The sequence below is a fragment of the Pseudophryne corroboree genome, chromosome 4, assembly GCF_028390025.1.
Source record: "Pseudophryne corroboree isolate aPseCor3 chromosome 4, aPseCor3.hap2, whole genome shotgun sequence".
NCBI lineage: Eukaryota > Metazoa > Chordata > Amphibia > Anura > Myobatrachidae > Pseudophryne > Pseudophryne corroboree.
This window is the reverse complement of record NC_086447.1, coordinates 125,817,219-125,838,779: the sequence shown is the minus strand read 5'-3', so window position 1 is coordinate 125,838,779 and position 21,561 is coordinate 125,817,219. Positions and strand designations below refer to the sequence as shown.

The window sequence follows — 21,561 nt, the reverse complement described above, 5'->3', positions numbered from 1 at the left end:
ATATGCCGCTCCAGCTGGCATATGGTGGCGGCCCAAAAGAACGGCTCAATTAATCTGAATTAACCTTAAATAACTAACCCTATAAATTTACTAAAACTTACTATAAACCGGTAATAGGTGACAACTCAACCCCCACAGTGACTACCCACCGCTCCTGGGTGCCCTGCCGCTGCCTTCCCGGACGGGTGGTCAAGCGGCCATAAGTCGATGGAGGTGAGTGCACCTAAACCACAACAAACTGTAAAAACACTACAGTTTTCCCTACAATACAAAACTGCCATTCTTTTCCGCCAATAAATAGCCAACGAAAACAGCCAACAACTTAAAGCCAAAGCACCACGTGCCACAAATTCTTAATACCAGGGCGGGAGGGTGGGAAAGCAAATCACCAAGAGACTTAAGATGGCCTCGCCTTCCCTATATATAGCAAACCCTCCCCCTAAAGAAGGCTGTACTTTCCTCACAGCTGGGTCCACCCCTCCCCAGATGTTTAACTCTTTCCTCTCCTATACAGTCAATACTCTCTCCTAAACATCTTAGTGATATTTGGTGGACCCCTTTCTTTGAAAGTAAAGCATTCATAACCTAGAACCAGAAATAACGACACTGAGACTTGAATTTTGGCAGAAAATTGCTAGCTATTTATTTGTCCCTATCCATTAGGAAACCTGTAATAAAGAAATTAATTTAATATGCCGCTCCAGCTGGCATATGGTGGCGGCCCAAAAGAACGGCTCAATTAATCTGAATTAACCTTAAATAACTAACCCTATAAATTTACTAAAACTTACTATAAACCGGTAATAGGTGACAACTCAACCCCCACAGTGACTACCCACCGCTCCTGGGTGCCCTGCCGCTGCCTTCCCGGACGGGTGGTCAAGCGGCCATAAGTCGATGGAGGTGAGTGCACCTAAACCACAACAAACTGTAAAAACACTACAGTTTTCCCTACAATACAAAACTGCCGTTCTTTTCCGCCAACAGCGAAAGACTCATCCCCAAAGTCTTTCGCACCGCCACCATAAACCTACCCTAACTCCTGCAAAGCGAAACCTAGATCCTCCAGAAAAAACATCATCCCCTCATTGGATAGATGTACTCCATCGCGCCGGAAAAGGTGGCTGTCTCTGAACCGTATCCTCGGGTGGCGAACCACCCTCCCACCGTGGGACAGCACCCACTTTGCCACCGCTCCGTTCACCTTTTTCCGGGCCTCATCAATCTGGCGACCATCCGCCACACCCCTCCAACACAATCTTGGCACCATCATGGAAAAAACCAACACACAATTGGTCCATGCCGCGGTCACACTTGCCAGATCCTGTATCATGGCCCACCGCAGATCCAAGGATGTCCTCTTCCCCAGGTCGTTGCCACCTAGATGGACAACCAAAACCCTAGGGACTCCATGCTTGCTGGCCTGACTCACTAACCTACTCCTCAGCTCACCCCACATCATTCCTCGCCAGCCAAGCCATCTGACACCCTGTGTTCCTAGCAATGCCTGAGACCCTTCCGAGGCCACAAACCTGGCCGCCCAGTAAATGTAAGAGTGGCCAACCACCCAAATGGGCAAATAGTCTTCGAACCATCCTGAAGGGAAAAAGAGGGGTAGAATTGATTACTAAGAGGCTTATTAGTTGTTTATACTGAAGGATCTGCCAAAAAAGAAAACTTTAGATCTCGCCATTGCAGCAGTCACGGCCTAGCCGACTGCACCATGTTCCGTTGCCAATTTAAAGCGCAATTAAAGACACAAAGGGGAAAGATCAAATAAAACAAACGAAATAAAAAGGGGGGGGGGGGAGGGGAGGGGGGGGGGGTATAAAATGGGAAACACATGTAATAACTCAGCTGGAGGTGAAACGTAAAGACCTGCTGAGGGACTCTGATTAGACCAAATTAGCCGAATTATAGATTAGAATTCAGTCCGTCAAGTCAGGCAAAAAATCGCAAATAACTCCAGACCCCCGCTGCCGACTCATGCCAGCAACGGCGAGTAGCTAATCCCTGAGTAGGATAAAAAAGGGGGAACACCAACAGACGCACAACACCATGAAATCACAGAACTGGAACAACATAATACATTGCCATTTAAACAAAGCACCAAGCGCAAACCGACCTCTCATGTGACGGGGCGAATATATCGTCTGTAACTTGACGACTTCCATCGCCCCACCGCCTGGATTTCAGTTCTGGAGCAACCCGCCGCAGCAGCCGACGTCGCTGCGCCTATGCGAAAGGAATGGGTACCGAAAGCAGTGGGTGGGAGGCCCAAGCCCGCCAAACAACGACTCAGCATCCAACGAAACTGGTATTTCGTGACTGGCAGCCCATCATAATGCAACAGCCAAGACCCCTCCTTAACGGGTCGCACCACCACATATTGCCTTGCCAGACCAACTGGGCAAACGCTCTCCTCTAGCGCTGGAACCATTGTAACCCAGCGCCCTCTCCCCACTTGATCCGTCTTGGAGCGTCGCAACCTGCACAGCAAGGACCTCTCACCCACTACCACGTCCCCGACCAGCATGCGCGAATCTGCTCTCTTGGAAGGCGCTACCAACTCAGAAACTCGAAAGGCCCCATGGTAAGCCATTGAGAACGCCAAACTGAACAAAAGCGTCTCAAACCTGGACGACGCGACTCGCCCTACCGCTCGATGACGGCCGGCAACAAAGCCGCATCGATGGGCCGCCTCCTATCCGGTGGCGACGGCGCAACTCGCGCCCACCCTTTCATTGCCTTCCGCAGAACCTCGCTTTTCGTTACGTCAGGGACGCCTCGCAGCTTGCAGAAAAATGAGATGCCTGCAAATACCGCGATACCACTGCTCGTGACCTACCGGAGACGTAAAGCTGCCACATAAAAGAAAGCATCAGCCGATGCCTGCTCTTACCTTGATGCTGACGCCCTTGGACAAACTCCTCCCATTCACTCCAAGCTTGTCCGTAAGCCTTGAGCGTGGCCGGCGCGATTGACCGCAACGCTAGACCCTCCAGTCCGGCCCGATCACCTGCCAAACATAACCAGGACAGTGAAAACCGTGCTCTTCGGCCTCAGGTGCCAAATCCCAAAATCTCTCCCACTGTCCACGCGACAACGCGTCTGCGATTCCGTTTTCCAAACCGGGCACGTGTTGCGCCCGGAACCATAGGTTCCTACGCAAGCACGTCAAAAGCAATTGTCCGAGCACCCGCAGCACCACTAGCGATTTCGCCCTCTGGTTATTAATCGCATGCACCACGCCCAGATTATCGCACCTGAACACTATGCTGCGGTTAGCCAACCGATCGCCCCAAACTTCCAACGCTACCATAATGGGAAAAAGCTCCAGCAGCACCAGATCTCTTGTAAGACCCTCGCTATGCCAGTTTCCCGGCCAAGATGCCGCACACCACGATCCCTCCAAAAAACAACCGAATCCAGAGGCACCTGCAGCATCGGTAAAAAGCTGCAAAGTCTCGCTGTCAACGGCTGGCGCTTGCCATATGCTCACCCCGTTGAAATCCTCCAGGAACGAAGCCCAGACGGCCAAATCCCTTTTTAATTCAGAGGACAATCGAACGAAATGATGCGGCCTGGCACACCCCGCCGTTGCCCTTTCGAGCTTTCGGCAGAAAACCCTGCCCATCGGTATTACCCGACAAGCAAAGTTCAGCATGCCCAGCAAGGACTGCGCCTGCCGCAGCGTGACTTTACGCGAGCCGTTGAAACGGTAAATAGTTTCGCGGAGCTTTGACACTTTGTCCTGGGGCAGGCGACACTCTCCCGCCACGGTGTCAATTTCAATCCCCAAAAATGATAGGCAGGAGGCCGGACCCTCCGTTTTATCCCTGGCTACCGGGACACCGAAGTGGTAAAAAAGAGCCCGCGTGCTAAACAGCAAGTCGCCGCACCTTGGGGGTAATTCCAAGTTGATCGCAGCAGGAATTCTGTTAGCAATTGGGCAAAACCATGTGCACTGCAGGGGGGGCAGATATAACATGTACAGAGAGAGTTAGATTTGGGAGGGGTGTGTTCAATCTGCAATCTAATTTGCAGTGTAAAAATAAAGCAGCCAGTATTTACCCTGCACAGAAACAAAATAACCCACCCAAATCTAACTCTCTCTGCAAATGTTACATCTGCCTCCCCTGCAGTGCACATGGTTTTGCCCAACTGCTAAAAAAATTCCTGCTGCGATCAACTTGGAATTACCCCCCTTGTGTCATTAGCCGATCCCGCACACAGGAAATCATCGAGGTAATGTGCAACCCCGTGACCGCCTGACGTCGACTCCACGCACCAATGAAGAAAAGTGCTAAAGCGCTCGAAAAACGAGCATGAGACGGAACATCCCATCGGCAGACATTTGTCGATGAAATACTCCGCCCCAATCCGGAAACCCATAAAACGGAATGAGTCCGGATGCAATGGCAATAATCTAAAAGCTGACTCAACATCAATCTTAGCCATGAGGGCCCCGCTCCCGTAGCCGCGGACCATCTCCAGCGCCTCGTCAAATGACTGATACACCACCGAGCAATAAGCCGGTGGTATTGCGTCGTTGACCGATGCCCCTGGCGGGTAAGAAAGATGCTGAATGAGCCGAAAAGATCCTGGAGTCTTCTTTGGTACCACCCCGACCGGGGAGATGACCAAGTCATCCACCGGGGGTGACTTAAACGGCCCCTCCATCCTACCCAACCTGACCTCCTTATCCACTTTCTCCCGTAACACCGTCGGCAAGGTTCGGGCAGACTGAAGGTTCCTGTGCGCGCGCACGGACACTTCGCTTCCAGCAGGCAAGCGAAAACCGAACTTAAAACCGTCTAACAAAAATTTTGCATCCCTTTTATTGGGATACAGACCCAACCATTTACTCATCGTTTCCAACTTAACTGGCAATGGTGCTCTGCTGAGCGGTCCCGCTCGCGGCCTGCTTAGGGTATGGTTGTTTCCCCCGATTTCCCTGTCGTCCCCCTTTGAAACAAGAGGAGGCTGGGTGGGTTCCACCGCACTGCTGGCAAGAGTGACGAAAACGACACTGTTTGCCAAATGAACATGTTCCGCTGTTAAAAGCGAAGCATTTCCCTCGAGGGGCAGACCGCCCGCCCATGCGAACGGCCAATCCGCCTGTCTTGGCAAATCCCCCGTCCGCGCCCGTTCCCTGCGCTGAGGACCCCCCGCGACGCCCACCTGCTCCCTGTTTCTGGGTTTCCTCCTCCCGCTGGGATGCCCGGGTCACTTTGAGCCAGACCTCCACGTCTTTGAACCCAAAATCCATAACCCGTAGCCCGTCCTGCTTCTCTCGAAACTCTTGGTCATATCGCCGCCATTCCGAGCCCGAGGATGTGCGCTGCATGTCGTGCACGAGATGAAGGTACCGGATGATATTCATGTGCTCTTCCGGCCTGTCCTCCAAATAGCAAGCCGCAAACACCCAGAAACCGGCCAGCCAGTTATCAAAAGACCTGAAAGCTTCTGCCCCCATGCCCTTCGTAGCTGCCGCCGTTTTGTAATCTTTCTTCGTGGCCTTAGTCAAACCGAATAAGTCCACAAAGTCACCCCTACGTATCTTCTTGCGGCAGCTGTCTCGCAGCCCCCGCATAACTGCGGTGTACTCGCAGCGCACTACCCCCGGCAGATCGCGCCGCTTCTTTGCCCTGCGCTCCTCTTCACTAATTCGCCTGCGCCGCTTACGCCTCTTCTGCTGTTTTGCTGCCCTTTTGGCAAGTTTTTCGGCCTCCTTCCTTGCCCTAGCAGTACTATCAGCGTCGGACGCTTGCGACGCCAAAGAAGAAGAGGAGGAGGAGGAGGACGAAGAGCTACGCGAACTCGAGCTCGCGGTGGAAATTGATATAGACTGTACCAACTCACCGGATGCCATCGACCTCTCCGACCCGGATTCTTCGTTTTCTGCAGTCCAATCATCGTCCACCACGAAATCTGCCAAATCCCTTTCACCTCGGCCCTCTGTGGAAGACAAAACAGAAGAGGGCCCGGCCCGCGCTTGCGGCGCACGCCGGGCACCCCGCGTGGAATGCGCAGCGACCGTGCGCCCCTGCTGCTCCCGGTCTGGTCCTAGCTCCAGCTCCGCCGCGGCGGCCCCCAGCTCTCGGCAGGCTCGTGCCACTCGCTGCACCGCTGATGCCCTTCGAATGCCAGACCCCCTGCGTCCCGCAGCCTGGCCGAAATCCGCCATCGCCCTAGGTGAGGCCACTGCAGCTAATGGCCCCAGAGCCTCCACCACCGTGGCCAGAGCTGACGCTATGGCCCCAGGAGGATCCCGTGCGGCGCGACCCCCGGAAACGCCGCCCGAAGGATGACCGGTCCTTGGTTGGGCGCGAGCCCGCGCCCACCGACCGCCCGATGCGCCCCGGGGACCCTGCCCCTCATGTTCTAACCCGAAGGCAAGTGCCCCCCGGCCGGCCCAACCGCTCTCCATCTCCGATCCTTCGCCTTCCCTATCCAGGGAAGCAGAAGAATCCCCTGGTCCTTGGGAGGACCCGCTGTCGTGCGCAGCGGCCCGTGCCGCGGCCCTGCGGCCGCTGACCCATTCCCTGTCTCCCCTCCTGCCGCGGGACCCGCTGCGTCCTGCGGTAGTCACAGGGACCTGCTGCCCCCCCGCGCGTGCTCCCCCGCGTGTCACCGGACCCGCGGAAAGCGCACCCGCCTGCTGCTCCTGGCCACCCCTTGTAGTTCCTGCTGTGCCCCCCTCTATTATCGCCCTCTCCGTGCGCCCAGCGCTGCCTAACCGAGGCATACGCTGCACCCCCCTAATGGGCTCTCTCCCCCTGCCAGATTCCGGCATCCGGGGAGAAGAAGCGGGTGGCCTGTGTGATGCTGGCGCCGCTGCGCGCGCACGTGTGCGGCCAACGGCGTCGGGAGCGAGCGTGGGCGCGCGCGCACGTCGAGCGCGCGTCCCACGCCCACCCGCCAACGGCCTCCCGCACTGTTCCTCCTCATCGGCCGCCGCGCGATGTTCCTGCATAGGCCCCGCGCGGCGACCGCCAGCTCCCTCACCCGTCTTCTCCCCCCGCCCGGCACGAACATTCGGCCGTGGCGAGGAAGGAGAGCCAGAGCCTGCCACTCCCGGGCGCCCCCCGCGGCCCGCACGCGCGCGCCCGCGGGCGCCCGACATGATCTCGGGCTCGGCGGCTCCCGGAGGGGAAGGCCGCCGCCCGCCGATCCTCGAGCGGCCCGAGGGGACCCCTGGTCCCCCATGCCACCCTCGTCCGGCCGGAGTGCCCGACCCGGCACCCGGCGGCGAGCCCGCCCGGGCACTGTCCGTGCTGCCAGCGGCCGCGTTCGGCGAGGCCCTAGGGAACGGAGCCCCGTCCCTCATGCCGCCCACTGCCGCCTCAGGGCCCGCTCGGCCGTCCGACCCACTGTACCGAGCCGGGGCCCTGAGCACGCGCTGGGGGCGAGACATGTCAGCAGACAAACAAATACCAGGAGGGGAGAAGGAGAATTAATTATAAGGGGTTACTCTGGAGAGGAGAATCCCAAAGTGAGGGTCAGTCTATGTACTAATCGCACAGCAAGAATCCCCCAATAAAACAAAATTTTGCTTGCACTGCAGCACTCACCTAAAGCAAATCACCAAGAGACTTAAGATGGCCTCGCCTTCCCTATATATAGCAAACCCTCCCCCTAAAGAAGGCTGTACTTTCCTCACAGCTGGGTCCACCCCTCCCCAGATGTTTAACTCTTTCCTCTCCTATACAGTCAATACTCTCTCCTACTGGCTGCTTTATTTTTACGATGCAATTTAGATTGCAGATTGAACACACCCCACCCAAATCTAACTCTCTCTGCACATGTTATATCTGCCTCCCCTGCAGTGCACATGGTTTTGCCCAACTGCTAACAAAATTCCTGCTGCGATCAACTCAGAATTACCCCCATGGTTTTGCCCAACTGCTATCAATTTGCTACTGCGATCCACTCTGAATTAACCCCAATGTCCCATATCAGCACATAAAGTACCTAGGCATACAATGCTAGCAAACTCAAAGTGATATTAGAATATTACTAGAAATGTGCACAGGATAATTTTTGCTGGATTTGGATTTGGCCCTGATTCATCATCCGGCTTTGTATTTGTTTTTTGCCAAACCGCCGTGACTGGTTTTGGTTGTCTGTTTTCAAAAAGTGACAAACAAAACAAAAATCACATAATTTGGCCTTTTTTTTGTTCCATGGGGCTGATTCAGACCTGATCGTAGATGTGCTAAATTTAGCACATCTACGTTCAGATTCTCTGACATGCGGGTGACGCCCAGCACAGGGCTAGACCGCACCCGCATGGCAGGCGCCCGCAGAAGGCCCGCAGGCATTTTTGTGATTGCATCGGCTGCGTGTGATGTCATGCAGCCGCCCTGACTACGCCCCCGTTTCTCCGTTGCTGCCCCTGTTTTAAAGCCTTGTCCCCGCAATGCTCCGTCTCCTCCTTGGAAATGGAGCATTGCTGCACCCCCCCCCCCCCCCCCGCCCCACGACCTTCTCTGCCTCATTGACAGGCAGAGGCGATTGCATTTTCTACGGGGCACCACAGAAAACACGGGCGCATGTGCAGGATGGGCCCTGCGCATGAGCCCGCATCCTCTTACCAATTTTTGCCGTTGGATCGCTTATTGCGACTGCGTTCCAACCTGAATCAGGCCCTATGTGTATAATATAAAATATACATCCCAATATTAGATGCCACTAAGCGAGCAAAACTGCCGGCAAATGGTAGTAATAAAAATTTTCTCATGTAACAGTTTTAATTAATAAGTGAAATCACATTTCCCTTAGGTCAGTCATGTAAAAGACAAGGGCCTCAAACCAGAAATACCAGTCTTAGCCGGTCTGGTGGGGTGTGTGAGGTCATGCTGTGATGTCATAATGGAAACTGCCTATATCAGGGTGGTGCTGTTGCTGTCTCTTGCATATGCCTACAGAGGCCTGGCACGGCATAGTCCAGGGGTTAGTGACTGGACAAAGATAAGAGCAGCTTAATTCGAATCGCCGGCAGACTTTTAGCATGACTATTATAATACTAGGTGATTCATCGCGCCCTACGGGCGCTTTTCACACCGTCGTAAGGGCTACGCCCCCTTAACCCTTGCACACCCTTGTGGCGTGCAATATTTTTATTATATGGAGTATTACCTCCAATCATAATTGTGTGAGTGGTTAAATATTGCACAGACAAAGGGCGTGAACAGCGCACGCAGGGCCTGATGAATCACCTAGTAGGTGCTTTGGTTGGGGGAGTGGTGGGTACGGGGAAGACGCGGATGGGATTCGGGGGTGCCACGGGAGGGGGAGGGGCGGTTGCGGTAGTGCCGCAGGTGGGGGAGGGGCTGGTGCGGTGGTGCCGCAGGTGGGGGTCCGGAGCCACCGCGGGTGGGGGAGGAGCAGTTGCGGGGGTGCCCCGGGTGGGGGAGGGGCAAATGCGGTGGTGGGGTGGGTGCAGGGTTGCTGCGGGTGGGGGAGGGGGTCCAGAGCAACCGTGGGTGCTGGAGGGGGTTTGTGGGGGTGCCGCGGGTGGGACTCGGAGGTACTGTGAGTGGGGGAGGGACGGGTAATGCTTCTCCTCCTGTCAGCAGCTAAGCTGCTGTCCTCCCTTTGGCAGTGGCTCTCCCGGAGACTCGCCCAGCAGCCAGTCACTATTGTTAGCGCCGGTGTCCCAACGCACCGCATTACAGGGAAGAAGATGCACTCAATAAACTACAGCTCCCAGCAGCCCTAAGGGCCGGAATGCTTTGGCGCTAAGGACTGCTGGGAGCTGTCGTTTATTTAGTGTGTCTACTTCCCTGTAATGCGGCGCATTGGGACACTGGTGCTAACAATAGTGACTGGCTGGTAGAACTGAGTGACTGGCTGAATCAATGTGAAAGGTGAGAGTGCTGTGCTGTCAGTGACACTGCACACAGGCCCGGCGCTAGCCGCTTAGCAAAGGGATGCAGTGCAGGGAGGCACCAGGAAGGAGGGACGTTCTCCCTGCTCTGCATCTCTGTGCTGAGCTGCTGCTGCTATCCCTGCTGCTAGGCGTTACGTGTGTATGCGGCACTGGTACAGGGGGCGTTACGTGTGTAAGCGGCACTGGTACAGGGGGCGTTACGTGTGTAAGCGTCACTGGTACAGAGGGCGTTACGTGTGTAAGCGTCACTGCTACGGGGACGTTACGTGTGTAAGCGTCACTGGTACAGGGTGCGCTACGTGTGTAAGCGTCACTGGTACAGGAGGTGTTACGTGTGTAAGCATCAATGGTACAGGGGGGCGTTACGTGTGTAAGCGTCACTGGTACAGAGGGCGTTACGTGTGTAAGCGGAACTGGTACAGAGGGCGTTACGTGTGTAAGCGGAACTGGTACAGAGGGCGTTACGTGTGTAAGCGTCACTGCTACAGGGGGCGTTACGTGTATAAGTGTCACTGCTATAGGGGGCGTTGTGTGTAAGCGTCACTGGTACAGGGGGGCGTTACATGTGTAAGCGTCACTGGTACAGGGGGGGCGTTACGTGTGTAAGAGTCCCTGCTACAGGGGGTGTTACTTGTGTATGGTCACTGGTCCAGGGGGCGTTACATGTGTAAGTGTCTCTACTACAGAGGGTATTATGTGTGCTGTGCCTTTGTAAAGTATGCAAGGGTGCAAATTTATAGTTTGCAGGGGGGCGCCGAACACCCTAGCACCGGCCCAGACTGCACACCCACTGCACTGCATAGCACTGTCACCTTTTACATTGATTCAGCGTCTATACATTACCCTCCACGATATCACCCACTCTATCCATTACATTAGCCATCTCATGGCTTCCAGGCTGGCAGCCCAGGTGCTGTGTTGCGGAGTCAGGGCCTCTGGGTGCGGCTGTGGCTGGGAGGCACTTCTGTGACATCACGCGCAGAGGAGGCTCCGGGGCTCAGAGAGTATGCGGTGCAGGGAGGGCTATGAAAGCCTTCTGCTGCGCCGCTTTCATACACATCTGTGCCGGTGGCCGCAGCAGCTTTTGTTCCACCTGCGCTGCGGCTAGGGAGTGGGGATTGTTGATGTTGGAGGGGGCAGGCAGACTGGCAGCAGGACATAGGACGCTGCAGTAAAAGGATTTTCTCTAACGTCCTAGAGGATGGTGGGGACTCCGTAAGGACCATGGGGAATAGACTGGCTCCACAGGAGACATGGGCACTTTAAGAAAGAACTTGACTCTGGGTGTGCACTGGCTCCTCCCTCTATGCCCCTCCTCCAGACCTCAGTTTGAGACTGTGCTCAGAGGCAGATGGGTGCACTGCAGGGAGCTCTCCCGAGTTTCCTGCTAGGAAAGTATATTTGTTAGGTTTTTTATTTTCAGGGAGCACTGCTGGCAACAGACTCCCTGCATCGAGGGACTGAGGAGAGGGGAGCAGACCTACTTAAATGATAGGCTCTGCTTCTTAGGCTACTGGACACACCATTAGCTCCAGAGGGAGTCGGAACACAGGTTCGCCCTGGACGTTCGTCCCAGAGCCGCGCCGCCGTCCTCCTCACAGAGCCAGAAGAAAGAAGCCGGTTGAGTACGAGAAGAAAGAAGGCTTCAAAAGGCGGCAGAAGACTTCGTGAGCTTCACTGAGGTAACGCACAGCATGGCAGCTGTGCGCCATTGCTCCCATACACCTCACATACTCCGGTCACTGTAAGGGTGCAGGGCGCAGGGGGGGGGGGGGCGCCCTGGGCAGCAATATAAACCTCTTATTTGGCAAAAGAGAGCATATATACAGCTGGACACTGTATATATGCATGAGCCCCCGCCAATTTTACACTTTTAGCGGGACTGAAGCCCGCCGCCGAGGGGGCGGGGCTTCTCCCTCAGCACTCACCAGCGCCATGTTTTTCTCCACAGCACCGCTGAGAGGAAGCTCCCCGGACTCTCCCCTGCTTATACCACGGTAGAAGAGAGGGTTTTAAAGAAGAGGGGGGGCACATAATTTGGCGCAGATAATAATAACAGCGCTACGGGGTAAACATTAAATTGCTGTGTTTTTCCTGGGTCATATTCCGCTGGGGTGTGTGCTGGCATACTCTCTCTCTGTCTCTCCAAAGGGCCTTGTGGGGGAACTGTCTTCAGAAGAGCATTCCCTGAGTGTGTGGTGTGTCGGTACGTGTGTGTCGACATGGCTGAGGTAAAAGGCTCTCCTAAGGAGGAGATGGAGCAAATGTGTGTGTGTGTGTGTGTGTGTGTGTTGTCTCCGTCGACAACGCCGACGCCTGATTGGATATGTGAAATTAAGTGCTAAGATGAATTTATTACACAAAAGATTAGAGAACAGACAGGGAATCTACCTATGTCTGTCCCTATGTCACAGAGACCTTCAGAGTCTCACAGCGCTCACTATCCAAAATAATAGACACTGATATCGACACGGAGTCTGACTCCAGTGTCGACTACGATAATGCAAAGTACAGCCAAACCTGGCAGAAAAGTATTCAATATATGATTATTGTAATAAAAGATGTTTTGCATATCACTGATGATTCATCTGTCCCTGACACGAGGGTACACATGTTTAAGGGGAAGAAAACTGAGGTAAATTTCCCTCCTCTCATGAAGAAAAAGAGCGGGAATCTCCAGACAAGAAGCTGCAGCTTCCCAAAAAGAATTCTCAGGGAGTATCCTTTCCCTAATGGGGCCAGGATACGATGGGAATCTTCCCCTAGGGTGTACAAGGCATTGACACGTTTACCCAAAAAGGTAGCGCTGACTTTACAGCTATCCTCAGGGATCCTGCAGATAGCATGCAGTAAGAGTACTTTGATGTCCATTTACACACATTCTGGTACACTACTCAGACCGGCGATTGTGTCGGCATGTGTTTATAGCGCTGTAGCAGCGTAGACAGATACCTTATCAGCGGAGATTGAAACCCTAGATAAGGATACCATGTTATTGTCCCTAGTGTGTATATATATATATATATATTATGTAAAAGATGTTGTCTTATATATATATATATATATATATATATATATGACAGGCCCAAAGAGACGTTAGTCTACTGGGTTCTAGAGTCAACGCTATGTCGATTTCTGCTAGACATGTCCTGTGGAACATGCAATGGACAGGTGATGCCGACTAAAAGAGGCATATGGAGTTGTTGCCTTACAAGGGTGAACAATTGTTCGGAGAGGGCCTCTCGGATCTCGTCTCCACGGCTACGGCAGGTAAATAAAAAATTTTTGCCATATATTCCCTCACAATCTTAGAAAGCGCCTCATTATCAAATGCAGTCCTTTCGTTCCAATAAAAGCAGGAGAGCACGTGGATTGTCCTTTCTTGCCAGAGGTAAGGGCAGAGGTGGTGGTAGAGGTTCCCCTGCTTCAAAGAGGGAAGGGGTACTACTCAACTCTGTTTGTGGTCCCGAAACCGGACGGTTCGGTCAGACCCATTTTAAATTTAAAATCCCTGAACCTTTACTTTAAACGGTTCAAGTTCAAGATGGAATCACTCAGGGCGGTCATCGCCAGCCTAGAAGGGGGAGATTTTTTGGTATCTCTGGACATAAAGGATGCATACCTGCATGTCCCCATATATCCTCCTCATCAGGCGTACCTGAGATTGTGGTACAGGATTGTCATTACCAATTTCAGACGTGGCCGTTTGGGCTTTCCACTGCCCCGAGAATTTTCACCAAGGTAATGGCGGAAATGATGGTGCTCCTGCGCAAGCAGGGTGTCACAATTATCCAGTACTTGGACGATCTCCTCATAAAAGCGAGATCACTGGAGAAGTTGCTGAGCAGCGTATCACTTTCACTGGATGTGTTACAGCGACACGGCTGGATTCTCAATATTCCAAAGTCGCAGCTGTATCCTACAGATCGTCTGCCCTTCTTGGGCATGATTCTGGACACAGACCAGAAAAGGGTTTTTCTTCCGAAGGAAAAAGCGCAGGAACTTATGACTCTAGTCATGAACTTGTTGAAACCAAAACAAGTGTCAGTACATCATTGCACTCAAGTTCTGGGAAAGATGGTGGCAACATACGAAGCCATTCCATACGGCAGATTCCATGCAAGGGCCTTCCAATGGGACCTATTGGACAAATGGTCCGGGTCGTATCTGCAATTGCATCAGCGGACACCCTGTCCCCCAGGGCCAGAGTATCTCTCCTGTGGTGGCTAAACAGTGCTCACCTTCTAGAGGGCCGCAGGTTCGGCATTCAGGACTGGATACTGGTGACCACGGACGCGAGCCTCCGAGGTTGGGGAGCGGTCGCACAGGGAAGAAATTTTCAAGGACTTTGGTCAAGTCAAGAGACCTGCCTTCACATCAACATCCTGGAACTAAGGGCCATATACAACGCCCTACGTCAAGAGGAGATCTTACTTCGCAATCAACCAGTTCTGATCCAGTCAGACAACATCACCGCAGTAGCTCATGTAAACCGCCAAGGCGGCACAAGGAGCAGAGTGGCAATGGCGGAAGCCACCAGAGTTCTTCGCTGGGCGGAGAATCATGTAAGCGCTCTGTCAGCAGTGTTCATTCCGGGAGTGGACAACTGGGAAGCAGACTTCCTCAGCAGACACGATCTGCATCCGGGAGAGTGGGGACTTCATCAGGAAGTCTTCACGCAGATTGCAAGTCGGTGGGGACTACCCCAAATAGACATGATGGCATCCCGTCTCACAAAAAGCTACAACGGTATTGCGCCAGGTCAAGAGACCCTCAGGCGGTAGCTGTGGATGCCCTAGTGACACCGTGGGTGTTCCAGTCGGTATATGTGTTTCCTCCTCTTCCTCTCATACCCAATGTGTTGAGGATAATAAGAAAAAGAGGAGTGAGAACAATTCTCATTGTTCCAGATTGGCCCCGAAGGACCTGGTATCCGGATCTGCAAGAAATGCTCACAGAAGATCCGTGGCCTCTTCCTCTAAGGCTGGACTTGTTACAACAAGGTCCCTGTCTGTTCCAAGACTTACCGCGGCTGCGTTTGACGGCATGGCGGTTGAACGCCGGATCCTAGCGTGAAAAAGGTATTCCGGATGAGGTCATTCCTATACAAATAAAGGCTAGGAAGGACGTGACATTTAAACATTGTCAAAGTCGAAAAATATCATGATTCATATGCCTTGTATTAACCCCTAATGTGTGCGCATGCTGCTCGTCGCCTGGTCCCCCGTGCGTACACATCCCCGCAGGTTTTGTAAGGGACGCTTCAGCGTCTCGTGCGCATGGGATGTGTGAATACGGCGGAGTTTGTGAGCTTGTAGTGTGCGACTCGATCGTGACATATTTAACCCAAATAGCGTATATTATAGTTAAATACTCCCCTTAACAATGTCAGCAAGTATGGTAAGTTTAAAACTCCTTGGACAGAGAGATTCCTCTTTGCATGCTGGGAGGGCTCAGACAAAGGTTGGAGGGTAGTGTTTGGTGTCCAGTTGTGGGGTATTGAAGGGGTGTTGTGCCTATGATAGAGGGATTCGCATGTTCCTGCGCATGGTTATGCGCAGAGGTAGAGAATAAGATGGATTGTATTCAGAATTAAATTAGAAATAAGTGCAGGGTAAGTAAATGTAATTCAGTCACTTCTTTCCCACAGACTAAATACAATGGCCTTATTTACACTAAGCTTTGAGATTCTATGAAGAGGGCTTACACCTTTGTTTATGAATAGGACCAGGTTTCTCTCCAGAATAATGAGTACTGAGTTGTCAATTATCTCAACTGAAGGTGGGGTAAACAAAGCCCAGAGACAGAGTTTGTTTGGAAGATCCAAAACAATAGCTTTCCACAATACAACCAGACAGAGAGGAATTTAGAATACTAACAAGTCCTAGCCATCGCCCAATTCTTGAACTAACCAATGATCCCCGGTGCAGTACATGTCCCACCCCCTAACCAATGGAAAGAGAGCACACAGTGTCTATTGTAGTATGTCTTGAGTTAGTAAATAAATATAGCTTGCAATAGGCTTGGTCACACAAGACTCTGCAAGGTTTTCACACTGAAGGCTGGAGCCCTGGTCCAGGAGCGCCTGCGAATCATTCCCACGTGTGTAAGTTTCTCTGTGGCCATTTCGTTACTCTGTATGTATGCAATTGTTCTCTTTTAGCTAACCTATAAGTGTTTGCCATTTATTCTCTTTCTGTTTATTTGTATTTGCAATCGTTCGCTATTGTGTATACTTCTGTTTAGTTATTCTGCTTAGTTATTCATGTTAGGACTGTAGTGTATAAGCTGTAACTGTTTCTTTTCCCTTTCACTTACTAAAATCATCTAGTAAAGGTGTTGGAACCTTAGCAAGGAGTGTGTGTTTTACTAGTCATTATATAGGGTTTCTGAGCGTCATAATCGCTCCAACAGCTTTCATATGATAAGGGTTAATCAGTGTTACATTGTGGTAATATTACAGTAATAAGGTTTACAGCATAAGCATACCCTTACAGTGTGTTGATAACAAGGTTTTCTGTGTGTAATTCAGTGAGCGTCAGCGCCGCTCGTATCCCGCTCTCGCGGTACAGCGTCTGCTACGCTAAGCGCGTACCATTACGGCACCTCTTGCGCCTATTGCGTACATTGTCTATAATAAGTATATAGCTTAGGTTCAAGGTAAATATTTGACTATAACAATTGGGATATCGTCCGGTCCACCTCATATCCGCAGTCAGGCGAAAACGCGCAGACTTTATCGATCAGCAAAGGGCGGAAAGGTGGTATCTTGTAGTGCTGATCAGATGAGCATCTGCGTCTGATTCTCTTGGTTTGTAGGAATGCTGGTGGAATCCTGGACCGGAAGGTAAGAACGTTACGCTATTGTCTTTTTAAACGATTTTTAATTTCTGTTTGGCTCCAAATGCGCACACAATACAAGCATACACCTGTACTCTGCATATCCGATTATATTGTTGCAGGGCAAGGTTCAAGCGAGTCATGTTGTGTTTGATTCAGATTGGATTGTTATCTGTTTAAGTAGGTTTGAAAGTATTTTTAATCGCTCTGCATAGCTTGATAGTTTTATTTTTAACCCAGGCCTAAAATAACTTCAGGGGCTTGTATGATGATTTTCTTTGTGACAAAAGAAGCCGCATGGTCTGTCCTCCATTTTGTGTAACCCTCATAGATGTGGAAGGGGGAGGAGCAGCGGCCATTTTGGGAAGGTCAAAATGTTTGTTTTTTTCTGAATGGCTGATTTTCAGTTGACTCAGGAATAATCAGCCGTCCCTAGTCAAAAATAAATCACCATTTGAGTTACCAATGCATTTATTTAACCCATGCATAAGCAATTATAAATAGTTCAGATAGGGTTTAATGTAAGTTAATAGTAAAATGAATATTTGATTTAAGAACGATACACAGATAAAACAAAGTTGTTGGTTTTTTTTTTCTTTTTCTCTCTTCCTTACCTCCTGTGATTCAGTTAAACTTTGCTTGTTGTAGGATAAGCCATTGAAATGCAAATTAACCTGTGTGGCTGCTTTTTCCTGGCAGTGAAAAAATCACCTTCACACACAGTCAAGGGCACATTCATATGCAAATTAGAGAAGTGAATGGGTCTCATAGATGTAATAGTGATTAGTACAGAGATGTAATATTATAATTATATGTGTGTGTTCACATCAATGTATGTTTTTAGATTAATTTAGAATTGTATTGTATCTGTGTATTTTCACCTATCTACCTTCCTGTTTGCCATTTGCATTTGATAACGTGCTGAGAAAAATTTGTTGCTATTTTAGTTAAAAGTAAGTTTAATACTTAAAGGGAGTAATTGTAAAGCACGCGCATAGCCTGGCCTAATTAAAGGTTGATACAGTGGAATACTGTGTGATGTGCGGTAAGCGATTATAGTTAAATATCGTTTACATTTATAGAAGCGTGTTACTTGTATTACTGCGGATGTATCTAGGCTGTGTACACGTCTCTCACCGAGTGCGAATTCAGTGAGCGTCAGCGCCGCTCGTATCCCGCTCTCGCGGTACAGCGTCTGCTACGCTAAGTGCATACCATTACGGCACCTCGTGCGCCTATTGCGTACATTGTCTATAATAAGTATATAGCTTAGGTTCAAGGTAAATATTTGACTATAACAACATTATCACCGAATAAGGAGAAAATATGTTTCTTGGTGTGAGGCCAGGAATGCTCCTACGGAAGAATTCCACCTGGGCCGTTTTCTTCGTTTCCTACAAACTGGAGTGAATTTGGGCCTAAAATTAGGCTCCATTTAAAGCCTTGGGACCTTAACGTGGTGTTAAGTTTCCTTAAGTCACATTGGTTTGAACCACTTAAGACAGTGGAGTTAAAATATCTCACCTGGATGGTGGTCATGTTGTTAGCCTTGGTTTCAGCTAGGCGAGTTCCGAAGTTGGCGGCTTTATCACATAAAAGCCCCTATCTGGTTTTCCATATGGATAGAGCGGAATTGCGGACCCGTCCTCAATTCCTACCTAAGGTGGTCTCATCCTTTCATATGGACCAACCTACTGTCGTGCCTGTGGCTACACGTGACTTGGAGGATTCCGAGTCCCTTGATGTAGTCAGGGCTTTGAAAATTTACGTGGCCAGAACGGCTAGGATCAGAAAAACAGAAGCACTGTTTGTCCTGTATGCAGCCATCAAAGTTGGCAGCCCTGCTTCAAAGCAGACTATTGCTCGCTGGATCTGTAACACGATTCAGCAGGCGCATTCTAAGGCAGGATTGCCGTTACCAAAATCGGTTAAGGCCCATTCCACTAGGAAGGTGGGCTCTTCTTGGGCGGCTGCCCGAGGGGTCTCGGCACTACAGTTGTGCCGGGCTGCTGTTTGGTCGGGGTCAAACACCTTTGCAAAGTTCTATAAGTTTGATACCCTGGCTGAGGAGGACCTCCTGTTTGCTCAATCGGTGCTGCAGAGTCATCCGCACTCTCCCGCCCGTTTGGGAGCTTTGGTATAATCCCCATGGTCCTTACGGAGTCCCCAGCATCCTCTAGGACGTTAGAGAAAATAAGATTTTAAACCTACCGGTAAATCTATTTCTCGTAGTCCGTAGAGGATGCTGGGCGCCCGTCCCAAGTGCGGACTACTTCTGCAAGGCTTGTATATAGTTATTGCTTACATAAGGGTTATGTTATAGTTTCATCGATCTTGGACTGAAGCCATGTTGTTGTTTTCATACTGTTAACTGGGTAGTTTGTCACGAGTTATACGGTGTGCTTGGTGTGGCTGGTATGAATCTTGCCCTTGGATTAACAAAAATCCTTTCCTCGTGCTGTCCATCTCCTCTGGGCACAGTTTCTCTAACTGAGGTCTGGAGGAGGGGCATAGAGGGAGGAGCCAGTGCACACCCAGAGTCAAGTTCTTTCTTAAAGTGCCCATGTCTCCTGCGGAGCCTGTCTATTCCCCATGGTCCTTACGGAGTCCCCAGCATCCTCTACGGACTACGAGAAATAGAGTTACCGGTAGGTTTAAAATCTTATTTTTTTCCCCCTATCTGCAGTGCAGAGACTTGCTGCAGATGCAGTGGCACACCCTTCAGCTGGACCTTTTTGGCAGGTACAGTCCCTTTTTTTTATGGTCTGTACCGATTATTGAGAATCCAAGCTTCCATTGAAAGTATAGGAAAAGGGGCGTGGTCACGCAGCTGTACCTGTGGCCACGCAGCTGTACCCGTGGCCACGCCCCAATTTCGAATTTGTATCAATTTTTATGTGTAAAGTGTTGGAGGGTATGTTGCTGCAGATGCAGTGGGCCTATTTTGGGGTGTGGACCTGAAGCTGCAGCTCCATCAGTCCCATTGCTAATCCTCTCTGTGAAAACACAGCAGGCAAAGGGCAGAGCCTCCCATTGGATGTAACCTGTGTGGGAGGGCGTTTCTCGCCCAATCAGCTGTGGACTGGGTGTGATAGACCTGCCACTAACCCAATTAGATCTCCTAGCCACGCCCAGCGTTATACACACAGGCACATAGTCACAGATCTGGGCTATTTTATAGGAGATATGACTTATGACCTTGGGGATAGCATAGTATTGGATAAAAACAAAATCTCACACCTACTGGGACAGTGCCGTTAGTTAACATCCACAAGCTGCTGCAAATGGGCCATTGGAGATATTTGAAGTGCGATGTCTAGATGGGCTTATAATGTTCCTAATGAAATCCTTTATGTGCAGCTGCACCTATGACATCTCCTTGGAGTTGTTCGCTGAGCCTATAATGTTGCAAATTAAATCCTTTACTCTCTCTCTCTCTGCCTGCCTAAATCCCAGTGTATAGTTTTTGGAAAAAAGGGGGTGGTGGGAACCGCACAAGTCCTTTAAATTCAAATAAATTTAAGCCTCTGAAAAACTGAATTTATTATTGAATTACTTCTGAATATAGCAACAATATGTATATGGATTGTCTATCCCTGTACATATAAATGTTGCTTTCAGTGGTGCTCCCTAGAGTCAGAAAATAGTCAAACTAGAGAAACCAAAACACAAGGGGGTTTTGAGAAGTAGACTCTTTTTTGGGAGCACTCTAATTCAGAGGGTGATATTTATAATGTGTATGGTATTAATAAAGACAGTTTTAGTAAATAGATTAAGAAATGAATTTCTAGGAGTCTCTATTTGTGAACAAATTGTTTCGCGAGAATGTAAAGATCAATAATAAATAATGAGTGATGACAATATCACAGTCTCAAAAAATGCCGGAGATCAATCACTGTAATACTTTGATTATATCATCATTGCACATTGTCTCTCATGTACTATATGACCATCATTTATTCTGCAAATACCCATTCTGGGTTATTGTGAATGCAGAGAATTAAATCATTGGTCATGTGGAACCGATTGCCAAGTGGTATAATTGTGAGTGACTGATATATTTGGGAGTCAATTTATTGCAGTACCAGGGTGTTCAGAGGTGGTCTCCAATCCTATTACTAACCCGGCCTTCCACTGCTTAGCTTCCAAGGTCAGAAGAGATTGGGCATCTCCAGTGAGGTATGACCGCAATTATTGAACTCTCCTTTATTAGTCACTTCAAAGGTATATAATGTAGGATCTTTATATATCTGCAATGCTGCAATTGATAGACACGTATGGTACAATTGCTAGAAACATGAGATTATTTGCAATTACCTGACCAAGTCACCATGTGACACGTCAGCCACAAAACAAAGCATACAGAAAAATTAGGGCCTATTATGTGGAAAATATTTTTTTCAAAACCACAAAATATTCATAATTGAACTTGCCTAATATTAGTAATTATGTCCCAGGAGTACCGGTACAGCCACGTTAAACTTGCACTATATGTAAATATTATTACTCTGCACAGACTGCAGATAAGTCATGAAATACACAATAGTATATCAGAAAGAAGAATGGCACCTCAGTAATTCGGTGTTAACTCAATGCACTTGCACCTTCCATCCATAATAATTATGAAAGAATGCTTTTGCATATTATCAGCAAAACGCGGCTAGGAAATATATATGTATATAAACTTGAACATTTGTTCTCAATCGCACACCTGTTGAAATTAAAGCTTTCAGTGCAATAGCTGAAACCGATCAGTTTCAAAGTAAAATGTGTAACCAATGGTGGTATTTCCACATTTAAGTTCAGCAGTTGTAACAGAGTAA

The 21,561-nt window shown here is 50.0% G+C and overlaps 1 pseudogene; it reads right to left on the bottom strand.

Annotated features, from left to right (window-relative positions):
- Positions 1 to 20,811: 20,811 nt before the first annotated feature.
- Positions 20,812 to 20,931, bottom strand: LOC134912905 (5S ribosomal RNA; annotated as a pseudogene).
- Positions 20,932 to 21,561: the final 630 nt, after the last annotated feature.